Genomic DNA, 16492 nt, shown 5'->3' with positions numbered 1-16492 from the left:
AATTAACCTAATCTGATTGTATCAGGATTTGTTTACTATTTTGGTCCTTGCCATCCCGCCTAAGCTTCTGAATCCCAGTTTTCCGGAAACAGGGAGCTGCGTACATACGACATGCACACGTGGTCCAGGACGGTGGTTTCTGCACTGCATTCTGGGGCCACCTTCCTCCTCAGACTCAGATTCTAAGTTCCTCTCCATCCAGGAGATCACAGCATCAACCATCTTCACTCTGCACACAGCAAGCTCTACTTACAAGATGGTGAGCTCCCCGGAACATGCAGACTCTACCGTCTTCACAGCAACGTCTCATCAGTATGTCTAATAGGAATGGTTTTAGCTAAAGCGCGTGTCTAACAATATGATAAAACAGCAACCTCTGTGTTGCTCCTCCTGGCCTCTCAGGTTGGTTATCTGAGCTTCAGCTCCCACGGCTGGAGTCGTTTTACACCTCCCAGGTCAGGGCCGCTAGGGACACACTTAGCCGGCCCCACGGCTCAGCTCAACATGTAGGGAGCTCCCGTGTAGAAGTGCCGAGGGGCACACACGGTCCTGGTGCCCTCTGTGTGTGTGTGTGTGTGTGTGTCTGTGTGTGTATATGTGTGCGTGTAAGACATGGTCCTGGTGCCCTGAGAGCTTCACCTGGTGAGGACAGGGTGTGTGTGTGTCTGTGTGTGTGTGTGTGTGTGTGTGTGTACACATAAAACAAGCAGCAGGAGAGGTACTGCTGTATAAAACACAAAAATAATGTCAGCTGACATTCAGAGCCCACTCCCAACTAGGGACACTCATTCAACAATTAATAAAACCACATTAATTATCTTATGAGGATGCAGATGAGGAAAAATTCTCCTAGTTTTAAGTACTTAAAAAGTACGTATCAAAAAAAAAAAGTATGTATCACAGATTTATATGCTAAGGTATAAAAACAAGTTTCTCCTCTTTCATTTCATGATCAATAACTACCCAGTATAACAGGAAGATAAAATGATCGATTCCTGATACGACGCGGCTGTGCGGAGCCACGGCTGGCCCACACCTCTGGGCCAAGAGTCCCCAGCCAGAGACTCGGATAACCCAGACGGAGATCTGGGCCACGCCAACACCTCACAGTCCATTCAATCACTGAGCGTCTTCCTACAACACACAAGAAACACAGTCACGAATCAGGCGGAAATGAGGCCTGAAAGCGCTATGTGGCCAGAGCGACCCGCACAGTGTCCTGGGAGGAGAGGACCAGCTGCCACGAATAAGACAAGACTTAGACGTGTGTGCAGAACAAAGTGACACCACGAGACTGAGTCCTGTCCTCAGAGGCACGGGGACGCGGCGAGGTCAATACAGACAAGGGCTCCGCCACCACCTAAATACGAAGGCATCGTGAGGGGGTCAGAACGTTCCCAGGTCCAGAGCCTGCTCATAACATAAAGCGTCTGTCCTCTCTACCGAGGTCTGGGCAGCTACAGGAAATGCAGTGGCCAGAGCGGGAAGGGCCAGAGAGCAGCCCACCACTCAGTGCAGACTCCCCTCTGGGCTGCCCCACCCCTGGGGGCGTCTCCTGAACACTGCCCAGGCAGGGGACGCTGTAACCTCTCGGGAACACCAGCTCTGTATTCAGTTCAAGCCTGCGTCTTTATCACTTCAAACCCGTGCTCTCTGTCTGCCCTTGGAAAACAAAGAATCCAGCTCAGCCCCTTCTCACCTCTGCAGGTTTCCAGGGACCTGAAGGCAGGGGTGGGCTCCCAGCCCCTCTGGCCTTCCCCAGCTCCTCCAGTTCACCCTTCACAGATGCAGGTGCGTCAGAGGCACCGGGGGCTGCAGTGCACCCTCCCGTTAATGCGGCCAGCCTGCCTGCTAAGCTGGCTTTTCCTTGGGGTCCCCATGCAATGAGCACCACCCCACCCCACGGGGTGACAAGCCAATTCCTGGGCAGGCTCCACAGGTTTCCCCACCTGCCCCTCCTCCCCACCTGCCCTCCCACCTGTACGCCCTCAGCTCCCCTCTGACCAATGAGTGATCAGTTACACTGCTAGCTGCAGGTGGAGCCCGCCCCTTCCTCTGTGCCCACCCAACCAGATGGGCAATGCAGGATGGCACGGTGTGGTGGGCTCTGGAGCCAGAATCCAGCTCAGACTGGGATCCCACTTACACCCTCTAAGGCAGGTTACTTAAGCTTAAACTCCCTGAAATACAAAAATGAGACTGAGAATCAAAGGAATGATCCCTGGGACAAGCTGGGCTCCCACATGGTAACATCGCCCTGAGAGCCTCCAGCGCTGGCCCTGCCTGGTCCCTGTGACCGCCCCCCGGGCTGCGGGAGGATCACCTCATCCTTATACCCCCAGGGTTTCACACAGAAAGGAGCTCAGAGACCTCCTGAACCATCCTGGGTCCAGAACGAAACAGTGAACCAGTGAACGAGCACGCCAGAGTCTAAAACCAAGATGATCGAAGCAGCCCAGATTTAGGTCTGGTCTTACGTCTGCCTGGTTATTCATTCCCGCAGCACAAGATACCCGAGCTACTGGGAGACCAAAGAACTCAGAGGCTGAAAAAGTTTGGAAATTCACAGTAAACAATCAGTTTTCAAAGAAAAGTGAATTTTTAAATTATTTGTTGCTTCTGCCAACTATGACTGTTTAGCGTTTATAAATATATATATATAATGTTTTTAGGGCTTCCCAGGTGGCACTAGTGGTAAAGAACCTGCCTGCCAATGCAAGAGACATAAGAGACACGGGTTTGAGCCCTGGGTCGGGCAGAGCCCCTGGAGGAGGGCACAGTAACCCACTCCAGAGAATCCAATGGACAGAAGAGCCTGGCAGGCTACAGTCCATAGGGTTGCAGAGTCAGACACAACTGAAGCGACTTAGCACGCACACATATAACATTTTTAACACTCACAGCAGACAGGTCTGGCTGTGGGCGGCCACCTGAGTCCTAAAACTGCACTCCTCACTCCCAAAGATCTTTTCCATTTTCTTTTTTAATTCCTAGTACCCGGCTCAATGCTTGGCACACAAGCAATGATCAAAGGGCATTTGTCAAATAAGTGAACTTTCCCAAATGCCTTGGTTAAAAAAAAAAAAAAAAAAATCACACTGCATCTTCGTGACCTACTTCAGCCAGGTGCCTCGTGCCCTGGTGTCAGCCTCACGGTCACCACCTCAAGGGCTGGGCTCCACCCAGGGGAGCGGCAGGAGAATCTGGGTCAACAGAACCCCCGATTCAATGCAGCCCAACAGTTAATGAGCTTTTGCAGAAGGGGCATAAAAGACAAAGTAATAATAACTTGCAAGGGATAAAATAAGGCTCCCAGCTCGAGGAGAGATTGCTGACAGGGAGCAAGTTTTCAGAGAGCTGTTTAGCAACGTTATGGAACGATCCACAACCATTAGATACAAATGTGGATCGGGACCAACTGGCAGCTACACACCCTGTGCTTTCACAATATTCACAGGCAGCGGAGAACGGGAAAAACAGCCGAGCACAGAACCGATGCAGGAGACAGAGGGGCAGAACTGACCTTCGGGGAGGGTCTGAGGACAGGCAGACGGGGGGACGCCCGGGGATCCCTCCGCATTTCTTCCAGAACCCTGCCGATGACACAGTTACCACAAGCTTACCCATTAAAGACATCCCAAGGATTTTTTTTTTTAAAAACTTCCCTTCTTAAAAAGGGGACACTGTGTCCTTGGCTGAGGTCCTGGCACTCTTCTTCTTGTTTGTGACCCCACAAGGGATGACAGACCAACAATTCTGGGCAGACCCCGAGGACGGCAGTCTGAACCCTGAAACAGAGTCAACTCAAGTAAAAAGATCTTCTTGCCTACACAATGTTATATTTTTCTCTGCTTTAATTACTGAATCCTGTAACTGGGATTCATCACTGATTCAAACAGATGCTAAAAATAGTCTGTTCTAGAATGTGGAATGAGAAGCATTGTGTGATTTTGCTACTAAATGGACTCTGTTTTTTTCACAGCTCAGTAACTTACTCTTCAGATATATTTCCTCTTTTTATTAACCAAAAATGTAAAACCCTCCAGATTCATACTAAACATTAATTTTAAGTACTAATTATGTATTTATAAGTTTGTAAGTTAAGATCTCAGACATACACTAACCTTACTAAAAAAGTCTCTTTGACTCCTTCCCTCAATGTCTAATCATGACCTTCATCAAACACCTCTGATTACAAGAATACAACCTCATTTACATATGATGAATGAATTAAAACGGAGCTGTGATCCAACAGGCTCCTGCTGCAAATGGCAAATTATTAATAACACCTCACATCTGAATCCATGGTGCCATTTACAAAGGGCTCTCACATAAATCGTCCCGTTTAATCTCTACAACAAGCATGATGCCAACAAGCAAGGCAGAAATTAAACTAGTTTACCGGTGAGGAAATGGGCTCCAGGGGCAAACAGCATGAAAAGGTGGGAGGGGGAAGGGCCCTCTCCACATCCCCCTCACTGAAGTCCCACCTAGTATAACATTTCCTAAGCACCCCCAGGCCAGCCCACTCACCCCCTCCTCTGGCTTAAACAGAACTCAGGATAAGCACCCAGGTAACACCCAATGCCTCTTCTTCCTACCGAGGTTTCCCTCTGGATGCAGAGGCTCTGTCTTCTCACCTCAGTGAGAAGCTCCTGAGGGTAAAAAGAGCAGCTTACATTTCATGCTGTCTAGAATAACACCACACACACCACAGGGGGACGCTGGACCAGTGTTACGACATCTCCTATCAAATACATGTAAATCCACGGCTAATTCATTTCAATGTATGACAAAAACCACTGCAATGATGTAAAGTAATTAGCCTTCAACTAATAAAAATAAATGGAAAAAAAAAAAAAAGATGCAGAAAAAAAAAAAGAAACCCGCGTGGCTCTTGGCTTTGGCCTCACCTTCCTTGCTGCAGCTGTGTTAGAAAGTCCATCCCAGGCCATTGTTAGTAAATATAAAGGCGGTTTCCTTAGCAATGATTCAAGTTGCTTTCACCTTTATAAATGGTCCCTGGCTTCTGACTGTGTGTTGGTTCTTGAGAACCTGGGAACCTGACCCACTGGGTGTCTCCATGATGTCTATTTCCTTGCTATGACCCGCCTTGATTCCCATATGCCCCTGGCTTCTGTCCATTCCTTTCACTTCCAGCCCCACCAACCTGACTTTCTAACCCATCCTCACATGGACCCCAGTCGGCCCCTACAGGGACCCACAGAGTTTCTACCACTGCCGGAAAGAGGGGGTACTTCTTCACTTACACCTTGAGTCCTGCAGGTCCAAGCTCCTTCAGGAGGACAGATGTAACTCAGATGAGGGCAGTCACTCTGGCCTCCCCACAACAATATACTTCCTCTTCAAACTCGGACTAATCAATATTACAGCCTCCCAAAGTACCACACAGTCAGCAATCAGCACACTGCCAGATACCAAACAGACCATAACAAATTAGGACTACTGTTTAGTTTCATTCAATATGCTGAATCTTAAATTTGGACCAAAACTATCACATAAATGCACAAAAATACTTAAGAAATCTGCATCTTATCAGATGGAAATAGAGGATATAAATGCACAGCAGAGGGCTGGGTTTTTCCCATCACCATGACAATTTTTATATATTCCAGAATCAAAATCTATTTCAAAGCTTTCTGTGTACCACTAAACCTGACATAAAGATTTCACGAGCAATTCAACAAGTAACGTCGGTTCTTTTTCTCCCTGGGGACAGAGTATAGTCACAGCCGCTGTAACAAAGGGGTCCATAAACGCCGCCCCCCCCCCAGCAAAGGGGACCTGTTCCTGCAAACAAGACAGATACACGTGGCTATCATAGTTTATGATGCGTCTGCATTCAAGTCTCCCGAGTCCCTGGTCACACCCTGCAGTAGCCACATCTGAAACACACTGAGGAGGAAAAACACAGCCCATGAGGAGGAGACAAACAGGCGGGAATGATAACCGCCCAGAAAGACAGGTGAAATTTCAGTCGCCTGGAAAGTAGCTCATCACTAAAGAGGAAATGGGAAAGAACTGAGAATCACTCCCACACCCCCAACCTTCATTGTCTCCAAAGGGAACAGGGCAGGAGGAGCAGGTCGTGATGGAAAGAGAACACTTAACAGCTTGAAGGTGGGGACCCGAGGTGCAGGGAAACCCCCAGATCCCCAGTGAACAGAGCTGAGCCCAGAGTAAGAATGTCAGGATCCACCAGCATGGCTGTAACTGGAAGGACGGAACAGGGACACGGCAGGTGGGAGGCCAAGGGAATGAACACAGATGAGAAGAAAACAGCCTCTGAGAGCAAATGCCAGCAGAAAGGCGCTCTCCTAAAATGCCAGTGGGGGTAGAAACTGTCATACTTCTGTTGTCAGTGTATGTTAAGAGCCTTAAATTATTTAAACGATTTCAACTAGCAATTCTTTATATATATGGAAGTTAAAGTGAAAGTCGCTGAGCCATGTCCGACTCTTTGTGACCCTATGGACTGTATAGCCCACCAGGCTCCTCTGTCCATGAGATTCTCCAGGCAAGAATACTGGAGTGCGTAGGCATGCCCTCCACCAGGGGATCTTCCTGACTCAGGGATCGAACTCAGGTCTCCTGCAGTGGAGGCGGATTCTTCACTATCTGAGCTACAATGTGTCACTATATATATAAATATACTCTAAAAAAGTAAACACAAATGTGGGCAAAGATTTGTATATTAAGATGTTCCCCTTAGTGTTATTTATAATAATAAAACACAGGAAAAATAGAACAAAAGAAATTAATTTAAAGCAAATTATGTTAGATTTGTAAAACAAATTATTAGGCAACCACCTATGTTGCATTTTAGAAGACTTCCAAATTACATGGTAAAAGTCTTGTGACACAAGATTATATCGGAAAGCGTACAAAATAGTATCTACAGTATTAACTTATAAAAAAATTATTTGTTGGGTATCTACTATGTACTAGTGCCTAGGTACTAGGGACCTAGTAAAAAATGCAGTAAAAGATATAATTCCTTATTTTTGTGGAACATGGATTCTACTGGTAAGCATCCCAGAAAGGATAAATAAATAAATCTGCAAGAGAATCTCATGTGAAATAAATGCTAACAAGGCAAACATTAACAGATGATATAAAAAGAGTATCAACTATAAAAAAAAAATCTGAAGTTGACTTAAAATGTAAAGCAAAAAGCAAAATGTAAAATAAAAACCAAGAGTGAATTTCAGGTGACTTAATTTCAGGTCTAGAAAAACAAAGGTGGCATTAAGACAACTGAAAAAGTGTCTGGGTCCTTTATAGTTTACCCTTCAGCATCCCCAGGAGGCGAACTTACAAGCTCTGACCTCTCAGCCTCAAACATAAAACTCAGGAAGTGCAGGAAGGCAACCTGCCCACGGAGGCCTGGGCTCCACCTTTGGCTCCCAACAGCCTATTCCCCACTCAGAAGGTAGAGCAATTCTGTCAACAGGGGAGCTGGATCTGCGTCTCTCCTGATCTGAAACTCTCTAAGGGCTGGTCACCTCAATCAGGTAAAAGCCACAGGCCTTACGACGACCCAGCAGAGGCACCTGGCCCGTGTCCTCCCCTCCCTTCACCGCTCTGCCCTGGTCTCTCCCGGCTGACTCTGGCCACCTCCCTGTCCACCAGGGATTCCTCTTCCCCCGGCCCACTGCCACCTTCCGATGTGCACGCGTGTGTAACTGACTAGGTTTCCTCCTCCACCGCCCACTTCTCCCATTAACAGCGCTCAGCAGGGGTGGGGCAAAGATTTTCTCACTGTCTGGTTCACTGATGAATCCCCGATGTCCAGACAGCACACAACACATGACCCGGGAGTCAACAGCCAGCCTGCTTTAAGTCCGTGTGGCGTTTCATCCCTACTTTTCATACAGAAGAAACTAGCGAATTATGAGACTATCAGATTTTAGATGTATTTATTTGGAACTTTTCCTCAGTGATCTCATCTAGATCTGCCTTGTACTTAAGTCTCAGCCAGATTACTTTCTACGAGTAAATGTTCAGGGAATATTTTTGGTTTAAGATCTACATTTAAAGAGGAGATCTGAAGGAAGAAAGACATTTTATAAGAATCATCAACTTATCAACTCATGCCTCCTTTTAGTTTTCCCCTCAAATAAGAAAGGTCAAAATTTAAAAAAAAAAAAGGCTGAAGTGAAAGTAAACATCAGGTTACATAGAGAGTGAGAGACGGCAATCTTACAATTAAAAGCAGTAATCAGAAGATTCACCCTTTTTTTTTTCCTGAGCCTGATTAAATGGGGAAGAGAGATCTTCTCAGCAGAGGATCACAGATAAGAAAAGAGCAGGGTAGAAACCCAAGCGTTCCAGCCTCCAGCCAAGAATGTCTGAACAGTGTCTTGCTGCCGAGGACGGACAAAGCATATTAATGAGAAATCCTGTTGTGAACGCTATTCAGATGTGGGCTCAGCACCAGCTTCCCCAAACGGAATGGGTTTCATTCACAGGGGAGGGAAAGTTACACACACGAGAACAAAGGCGTGTTTACATTCCCCATTCATTTCTGTAACCTGAGCTTATGAGGCCACCTTCGCCGGCGCTGGCGGAAATCCAGGAAGGGGTGGTGGTGGTCAGTCAAGGAACCAATGTGGGGACGGGACGCTGCCCTGCTCCAGTTCAGTGTGACAGGCATAACAAGGGTGTTCACCGAGGCTGAAGTCTAAAGAATCATCTAGCCAAGCAGCGCGAGTCTACCCACGTCCAAGATCACGCAGAGCACGAGGTCTAATACTGAAAGGAAGATGGTCCACTCCACCCCAACCTTCACCAGCGGGACTGTTTTTAATGTAACTGCAAGAGAAGCACACATACACGTCTGCCCAGCTCCGTGGTGCTTTGGAGAAATAGCCAAAGGGGAGATTTAAATACCAAATATATGCAAAATCATTCCCAAAGGATTTTTACTTTCAGCGTTCAACCAATGTTGAATCAGCAAGATGCATCCGACACAGGCATCTATGGACACTACCATACCAGGTCAACGTCTCTTAACTTTCATGGAACTTTGTCACTTGCGACACAGGGAACTGGCCAGACCACACAGTCCCCGATGCCTGCTGAGCAGTCACAGCTACAGTCCTACTGGTCACGACCGACCTGTCGGTCGGGCAGGTCCCATCAGGCGCGCTCACTTCCTTCTGTGCCCAGCTGGCACCTGCCTGCTCCCTCCGCCCAAGCCGGTCCCAAGATGAACCACTCCTAGTGCTATATCTGATGCCTCACAGAGCAAGTTGAAACTCTTCCCAAACGAATCCTCTCACAAAACAGAAGACTCCCTGCAGCCCAGGGACTCGTCTGAACAAAAACAGGGAACTCAGGGAACTAAGTCACGCTCCATCCAGTGATTAACAGAAGAGCAGGCGTGAAGAGGACTTTCCTGTGGCTCAGATAGTAAAGAATCTGCCTGCAATGCAGGAGACCTGGGTTTGATCCCTGGGTTGAGAAGACCCTCTGGAGAAGGGAATGGCAGTCTACTCCAGTATTCTCGCCTGGAGAATTCATGGACAGAGGAACCTGGCAGGTTACAGTCTACAGGGTTGCAAAGAGTTGGACAAGTGAGCAACTAACACTAAGCATGAAAAAGTGGCTAACCTCACGTGACATCCATAAATGCCGAGGAGAGCCGCTGAGCCATACGCTCTTTTCACTTATTATATTAGCAAAGGCTGAGACACGAAAATCTACATGCTGGCCAGGGTAGGGGAACAGACACTCTGACACTTTACTGGCACACATATAAGCTATAAAGGAAGCTTTTTCAGATGGCAAAGGGTGCCCAAGATCAAATTAGAATCTAAGGAAAAAAATATGTATTTCCCGGGCTTCCCTGGTGGTTCTGTGATTAAGAATCTGCTTTGCGATTCAGGGAACACCTGTTCGACCTCTAGTCCCGAGAGATCTCACGTGCCTTGGGGCAACTAAGCCCATCTACCACAAGCATGAGCCAGAGCCACAGCTATGGAAGCCCACAACTACTGAAATCCCACACCTAGTGCCCATGCTCCAAACCAAGAGAAGCTTCCACAAGGAGAAGCCAGTGCACCCCAACAAGAGTAGCGCCGCTCACTGCAACTAGAGAAAGCCTTCGTACAATGAAGACTGACCACAGCCAAATAAAAATAAATAATTATTAAAAAACTATGTATTTCCCAAAAGGCAATCTGTGATTGACAACAGATACAGAAGTCAGTTTGGATAGAAACATGCAGGGTTAATTTGACACCACACACACACACACACACACACACACACACACACACACTCCCCAGAAACATGCAGGGTTAATTTGACACTACACACATACACACACTCCCCAGTCGCAGTGTGACCAGGACGGACATGACCCAAAATGGGCTGGTCGGCTTCCCTCCCAGGACCTGGGATCTGAGATTCTGACCCTGGCTGACCCCCATCATGCGTGTGCCAATGAAGGAAACTCACATCAAGGGCTTTACTGACTGAAGTCCCACGTTCCTGGCATGTCCTCTTTCTACTTAGCACACAAACAGCATCTGGATCCAGTCAACTGACTCCCAGTTTGAATTTTCCAAATGTAGAACTGTTGTTGCTGTTTTTTAGTTGCTCTGTCATGCCTGACTCTTTGCAACCCCATGGACTGCAGCCTGCCAGGCTCCTCTGTCCATGGGATTCTCCAGGCAAGAATCCTGGAGTGGGTTGCCATTTCTTTCTCCAGGGGATTTTCCTGACCCAGAGACTGAACCCCCAGTCTCTGCAGTGGCAGGCAGATTCTTTATCATTGAGCCCCCAGGGAAGCCATACTCTAAGATTATTTTCTTATGTTCTTGTTTTTCCTAAACCCCCTTCTTTAACCTTTCTAATTTCATAGTGGTGATTTAACAAGTTTATCTGATGACTATATTGACCCCTATGATTTCTGCTTCTTAAAGAAAGAGACTGTCTGCTGCAACTAGATTCAACACATCCCAAACCTCACCCTTCACTTCAGAATACCATTCAGATAGAATTATAGGATTTTTCGTGGCTCTTTTTTTAGGTTTTCTTCTTTAAGTCCCATAACAACTTTAAAATCAATGAATCCTGAAAGTAATTTTCCAAAGAGGGCAAAAAAAAAGAAACTGTCGTCTCCTCACTTTTAAAACTCACTTAAAAAATAAATAAATAAATAAATAAAACTCACTTTAATGGTAACCGCTATTCACTGATAGATGAAGGCCAATCTTCTCCCATCATTTGTTCCACTATTTTCCAATCTGTTACAGAATCCTACAAAGTATAGACGTGATGTGCCCTTCAAAATGTAAACTCTGGCTCATCTGAGAATTAACACAGCCTTGATTGTCTCCTCCCATAATCATTCCATCCAAGGCTTTCTCCAGCCCTAACAACCAACACTCAGAAAGGGAAGAAGATATATACATACTTATTTCAATCATAATAGTCAACTATGACAACACAAAGAATGCAAGCTTTCAAAGCACTTAATTCTGCTGAAGATGCAGTTGCGTTATATGCTTCGAAAATAACCCACTCCCCCATCCTGTTTTTAGAGAACTTTGAAAATCTAGACAATATGCTTCCTTTCAAAACACCAACTGCTTACAGAGGAAAAGAAAGAAACAGATAAATGATCTTGCCAAGAAACACTTCTGCAGTTTCTCTTGTTGGAGTGGCCCTTTCAGCGACGACAAAGATGTAAATTCAATCCTTGATGGGGTTGATGATATACCACCTCTCGTTTATCTAGAACTGAATTTTAGAACAAAAAAGAGCTTACAGGACTCTAATTCAGCTGCTTCCAACTTCTGCAAGGATGAACATCCCACTTTGATGCTAAAAAATGTTAAAGGTACTTACAATAGTTGTGTCTAGTGACTGAGAAAGTTAAAAAAGTGAGTACACAGCAATTCTTTAAAAGCACCTGCAAACAGCTGTAAAATAGTAAAACGTGAATCTGATTTTTTTTTTATTACAAAGCCAGTTAATGTCAGAACTAGGTTTAAAATCAAGTCTCTAGGCTAACAACATAGATGGAGCCCTAAGAATCCAGAGTGTCACTCATCACAGAGGAAGGTTTTCAGTAAGTATGCCCAACAATCCTCTTAGGAACAAGACAAGCCGATTTTAAAGTTCTTACGGGAAAACAAGCAGAGATGTGAAATTATGAAAAAGAAGATTAAGGAACTGATAGCATCCCCATCAGACACAGAGACACTAAAGCTACAGTAATTAATCAGTGTGGTGCTGACTTCTGAGTAAATACACCTATGATGGAGCAGATTAGAAAATGCAGAAAATGACAAATACATACACATTAGGAACTCAGTCTAAAATGGATGTGGCATTTCAAACCACTGGAGTAAAGATTATTATTAAATGCTACTGTAACAACCCATTCAGTCAGTCAGTCAGTCAGTTCAGTCACTTAGTCATGTCTGACTCTTTGCGACCCCATGAATCGCAGCACACCAGGCCTCTCTGTCCATCACCAATTCCTGGAGTTTATTCAAACTCATGTCCATTGAGTCGGTGATGCCATCCAGCCATCTCATTCTCTGTCGTCCTCTTCTCCTCCTGCCCCCGATCCCTCCCAGCATCAGGGTCTTTTCCAATGAGTCAACTCTTCGCATGAGGTGGCCAAACTACTGGAATTTCAGCTTCAGCATCAGTCCTTCCAATGAACACCAGGACTGAACTTCTTTAGGATGGACTGGTTGGATCTCCTTGCAGTTCAAGGGACTCTCAAGAGTCTTCTCCAACACCACAGTTCAAAAGCATCAATTTTTCGGCGCTCAGCTTTCTTCACAGTCAACTCTCACATCCATACATGACCACTGGAAAAACCATAGCCTTGACTAGATGGACCTTTGTTGGCAAAGTAATGTCTCTGTTTTTTAATATGCTATCTAGGTTGGTCATAACTCTGCTTCCAAGGAGTATGCATCTTTTAATTTCATAGCTGCAATCACCATCTGCAGTGATTTTGGAGCCCCCCAAAATAAAAGTCTGACACTGTTTTCACTGTTTCCCCATCTATTTCCCATGAAGTGATGGGACCAGATGCCATGATCTTAGTTTTCTGAATGTTGAGCTTTAAGAAAACTTTTTCACTTTCCTCTTTCACTTTCATCAAGAGGCTTTTTAGTTCCTCTTCACTTTCTGCCATAAGGGTGGTGTCATCTGCATATCTGAGGCCCATTAGGGGGTTAAAAATCCACCGAGTCTGAACCCATCCTTTATACCAAAAGAAATTTCAAATACGAGCCAACAAAGGACTGAAAGAAACAGAAGTTTTTTTTTAATATGTATCGTGCAGTGGAGGTCTTTCAAAACATGACTGAACAAGAAGCCAAACGTTAAATTACTTGAAAAAATCAAATATTACATCATTACTGAAAATTCTATGCATGCACTGTCAGTCATGTCAAACTCTTTGCTACCCCATGGACTGTAGCCCACCAGGTTCCTCTATCCATGGGATTCTTCAGGGAAGAATACTGGAGAGGGCTGCCATTTCCTTCTCCAGGGGATCTTCCTGACCCGGGGTCAAATCCCATGTCTCCTGCATCTCCTGCACTGGCAGGCAGATTTTTTACCACTGAGCCACAATCATTTGAAACATGACTGAACAACAGAACCAAATGTTAAACTACTTGGAGAAATCAAATATTACTTCATTATTAAAAATTCTATAAACAAAGCCAGAATTCTGCACTAGACGAGGCCCCCTTCAGAACACAATGATTCCGACCAGCGAACACACCCAAGTTCTCTGCCACCGCTGCACGGCACTCCTGTTTGCTATACAACTCCAGATTTAAAAAAAACCTAAATCTCACAGAATCCACGGGAACAGCGTCAAACCTTTCTCTCTTGCCTGGACCTGGAAAGCGAGGTTTCTAGAGCACTGTCCTCAGCTACGACCTCCACTCACACTGGAAACCATCAGCCACACAGTAAATCTTTCATTAGGCATCTGGGGCCACAGTTGAATTTAACAAAACATACACATGGCAAAGCAACAAGCATTTTTCGTTTGTTTTTTTTTTTTCCAGAATAAGCCTGCTCTGGGGTGTATGGTCTGACGGTCCGCATGCAGACTCGGCAGTGAATGCTTACTGATTTGTGATGTTCACAGACGCGCCTGGGCACCTGCTGTATGTAAGCTGTGACACCAACTCTAAGATGCAGAAGAGCCAGCCTTCTGTCTTTGAGAAACTTACTGTCTAACTTATTAACCAAACAAACCATACGGATCAATAGCAGCAACATGGGTCATGTTTCAGTCTTCTCACTTCCCCATATGACCAAATAAAGCAAAACAATTGTTATCTAATGTATTCAGTCAGTTCAGTTCAGTCGCTCAGTCGTGTCCGACTCTTTGCGACCCCATGAATCACAGCACGTCAGGCCTCCCTGTCCATCACCAACTCCCAGAGTTTACTCAAACTCATGCCCATCAAGTTGGTGATGCCATCCAGCTGTCTCATCCTCTGTCATCCCCTTCTCCTCCTTCTCCCGATCCCTCCCAGCACCAGGGTCTTTTCCAATGAGTCAACTCTTTGCATCAGGTGGCCAAAGTACTGGAGTTTCAACTTCAGCACCAGTCCTTCCAATGAACACCCAGGACTGATCTAATGTGTTACTTATAAGCAAATCACTTCTAATCATGTTTTTTTAAAACCAGTTTATGGGTCACCTAAATGCCTCGGTCTCAAACTAGAAGGCACCAGAGAATAGCCTCTTAGCTGAGTGGGGGCTCCAATGGCATGGTAAAGTAAACAGCTGCTGTGTGTGTGTGACTCAGTCATGTCCGACTTTGTGACCCCATGGACTGTGACCCACCAGGCTCCCCTGTCCACGGGATTCTCCAGGCAAGAATACTGGAGTGGGCTGTCATGCCCTTCTCCAGGGTATCTTCCTGACTTAGGGATCAAACCCAGGTCTCCTGCATTGCAGCTGCTATTCATATTTAAACTCAACCATTATTCAGTATCACATAGGTCCTGAAACCATGGAATTTCCACTTCTTGTGGATTCGTTCCCCTTTATCCATAGCCTGTTTTCCTCCAAGTTTTCATCCACTCATTCTTTCTCTTTGACATGAGAATTGCATTTGCTATAATTACATATTTGCTCACTTCTGTTTTTGCCAAGTTTTCTTCCTTTTGTGCTTCCCGTGTTATTACTTTGGAGGATATTATGTATTTCATGATGGAAGCTCTGATTCGAAGGGAATTTGCTCCCCACCATCCCACCATCACTCCCCAGAGAATGGGAGACATTTCTCCTTTGCGTCCTTGGCCAAACGCACCAGCTGTCGGAACTATCAAAGGAGGAACTCTCTTCATCTTTTTCATTTACAAAGTCTTTGAAACAGTTCTGACTTTCTGTAAGGTCATTTGCAGGGCAATTCTGACTTTGCAGCAAAAGATTCCAAAACCTCTTATCCTATGTGTACCTTCAGCATGCAGAGTCTAAAAAGATTCCTGAATAACTACTTCATGTGTTTCTTTGCTGCCCATGAACATTCCCCATAAAGCTGAAAAAGATTTTATAGGTTCCTTATTTTAATTTGAGGAAATGACTGAACTCAAGACAAAGCATCCTTTAATCTGGTAGTTACGAAGAGATGAATGAAATTATAAGTCAATTCCATTAAGCTGTCCTTAATAATTTCTGCAATAAATAATTCTTTGGTTAACAACCAGGACTCTCAATATACTGCAGTGAATATATTAAATGTAGATTAGGTTAACAGAGGCCATATAGTCTTAATTTCAGATCCCATGACTAGTTTCATAAAAATTATGTTCATTGCCTAGTACTGGAAATTAAAGTCACACTTTTACTCCAAAAATAAGTGCTCCAGAGAAGCACTCTTAGCAAATATTTCTCATGAATTGTAAGATACCTTCATTTGCCACAGTCAGGGATTTTCATAGTAAATATCTTTAAAATCCTGAGTGTTTTATTTGTATTCCAGCAGAAACCATCCAGCCCTCAAGAAAAAGGAATAGGAGAAGGCTTCCCAGTCTGTTAACGAACAGGTCCCCTGTCATTCAGCCATGATGAAGAGCCTTTGTTATCAAGCTCACTGATCCTCCATAATCCTGCAAAACCAAGGGTGTCTTTGCTTTGCTTTCCTGGAAGGGAGGGGAATGATAGGAGAGAACCAGAGGTGCTCTAACTTAAAAGTTAGAGATGTAAGGAAACAGGAGGCAAAAATGCATTATCTTACAGGAGGTCAGGGGCTTCCCTGGTGGTTCATCAGTAAAGAATCCGCCTGCCAGTGCAGGAGACAACGTTTGATCCCTGGGTGGGGAAGATCCCCTGGAGGAGGAAATATTAACCCACTCCAGTATTCTTGCCTGGAAAATCCATGGACAGAGGACTGGTGGGATACAGTCTATGGGGTTGCAAAGAGTCAGACATGACTGAGCACACAGACCAGGAGATCAGAGATTCA

At 45.3% G+C, this 16492-nt stretch overlaps 1 protein-coding gene across 5 annotated transcripts in view; it reads right to left on the bottom strand.

Annotated features, from left to right (window-relative positions):
- Positions 1-16492, bottom strand: part of WASF3 (WASP family member 3) — a 76286-nt gene that overhangs the window by 45289 nt on the left and 14505 nt on the right. The window contains exon 1 of one of the 5 annotated variants that reach the window (XM_070471708.1): positions 3524-3585. The exons of the other annotated variants lie outside the window; for them this stretch is intronic. The gene's annotated coding sequence lies outside the window, so the exon portion shown is untranslated. Of the gene's footprint in view, positions 1-3523; positions 3586-16492 lie in introns of those variants that run through there. 5 annotated transcript variants of the gene reach the window in all.

The sequence above is a fragment of the Odocoileus virginianus genome, chromosome 8, assembly GCF_023699985.2.
Source record: "Odocoileus virginianus isolate 20LAN1187 ecotype Illinois chromosome 8, Ovbor_1.2, whole genome shotgun sequence".
Taxonomy (NCBI): Eukaryota; Metazoa; Chordata; class Mammalia; order Artiodactyla; family Cervidae; genus Odocoileus; species Odocoileus virginianus.
Note: the sequence above shows the minus strand (reverse complement) of the source record. Positions and strands in the feature narration are given on the sequence as shown.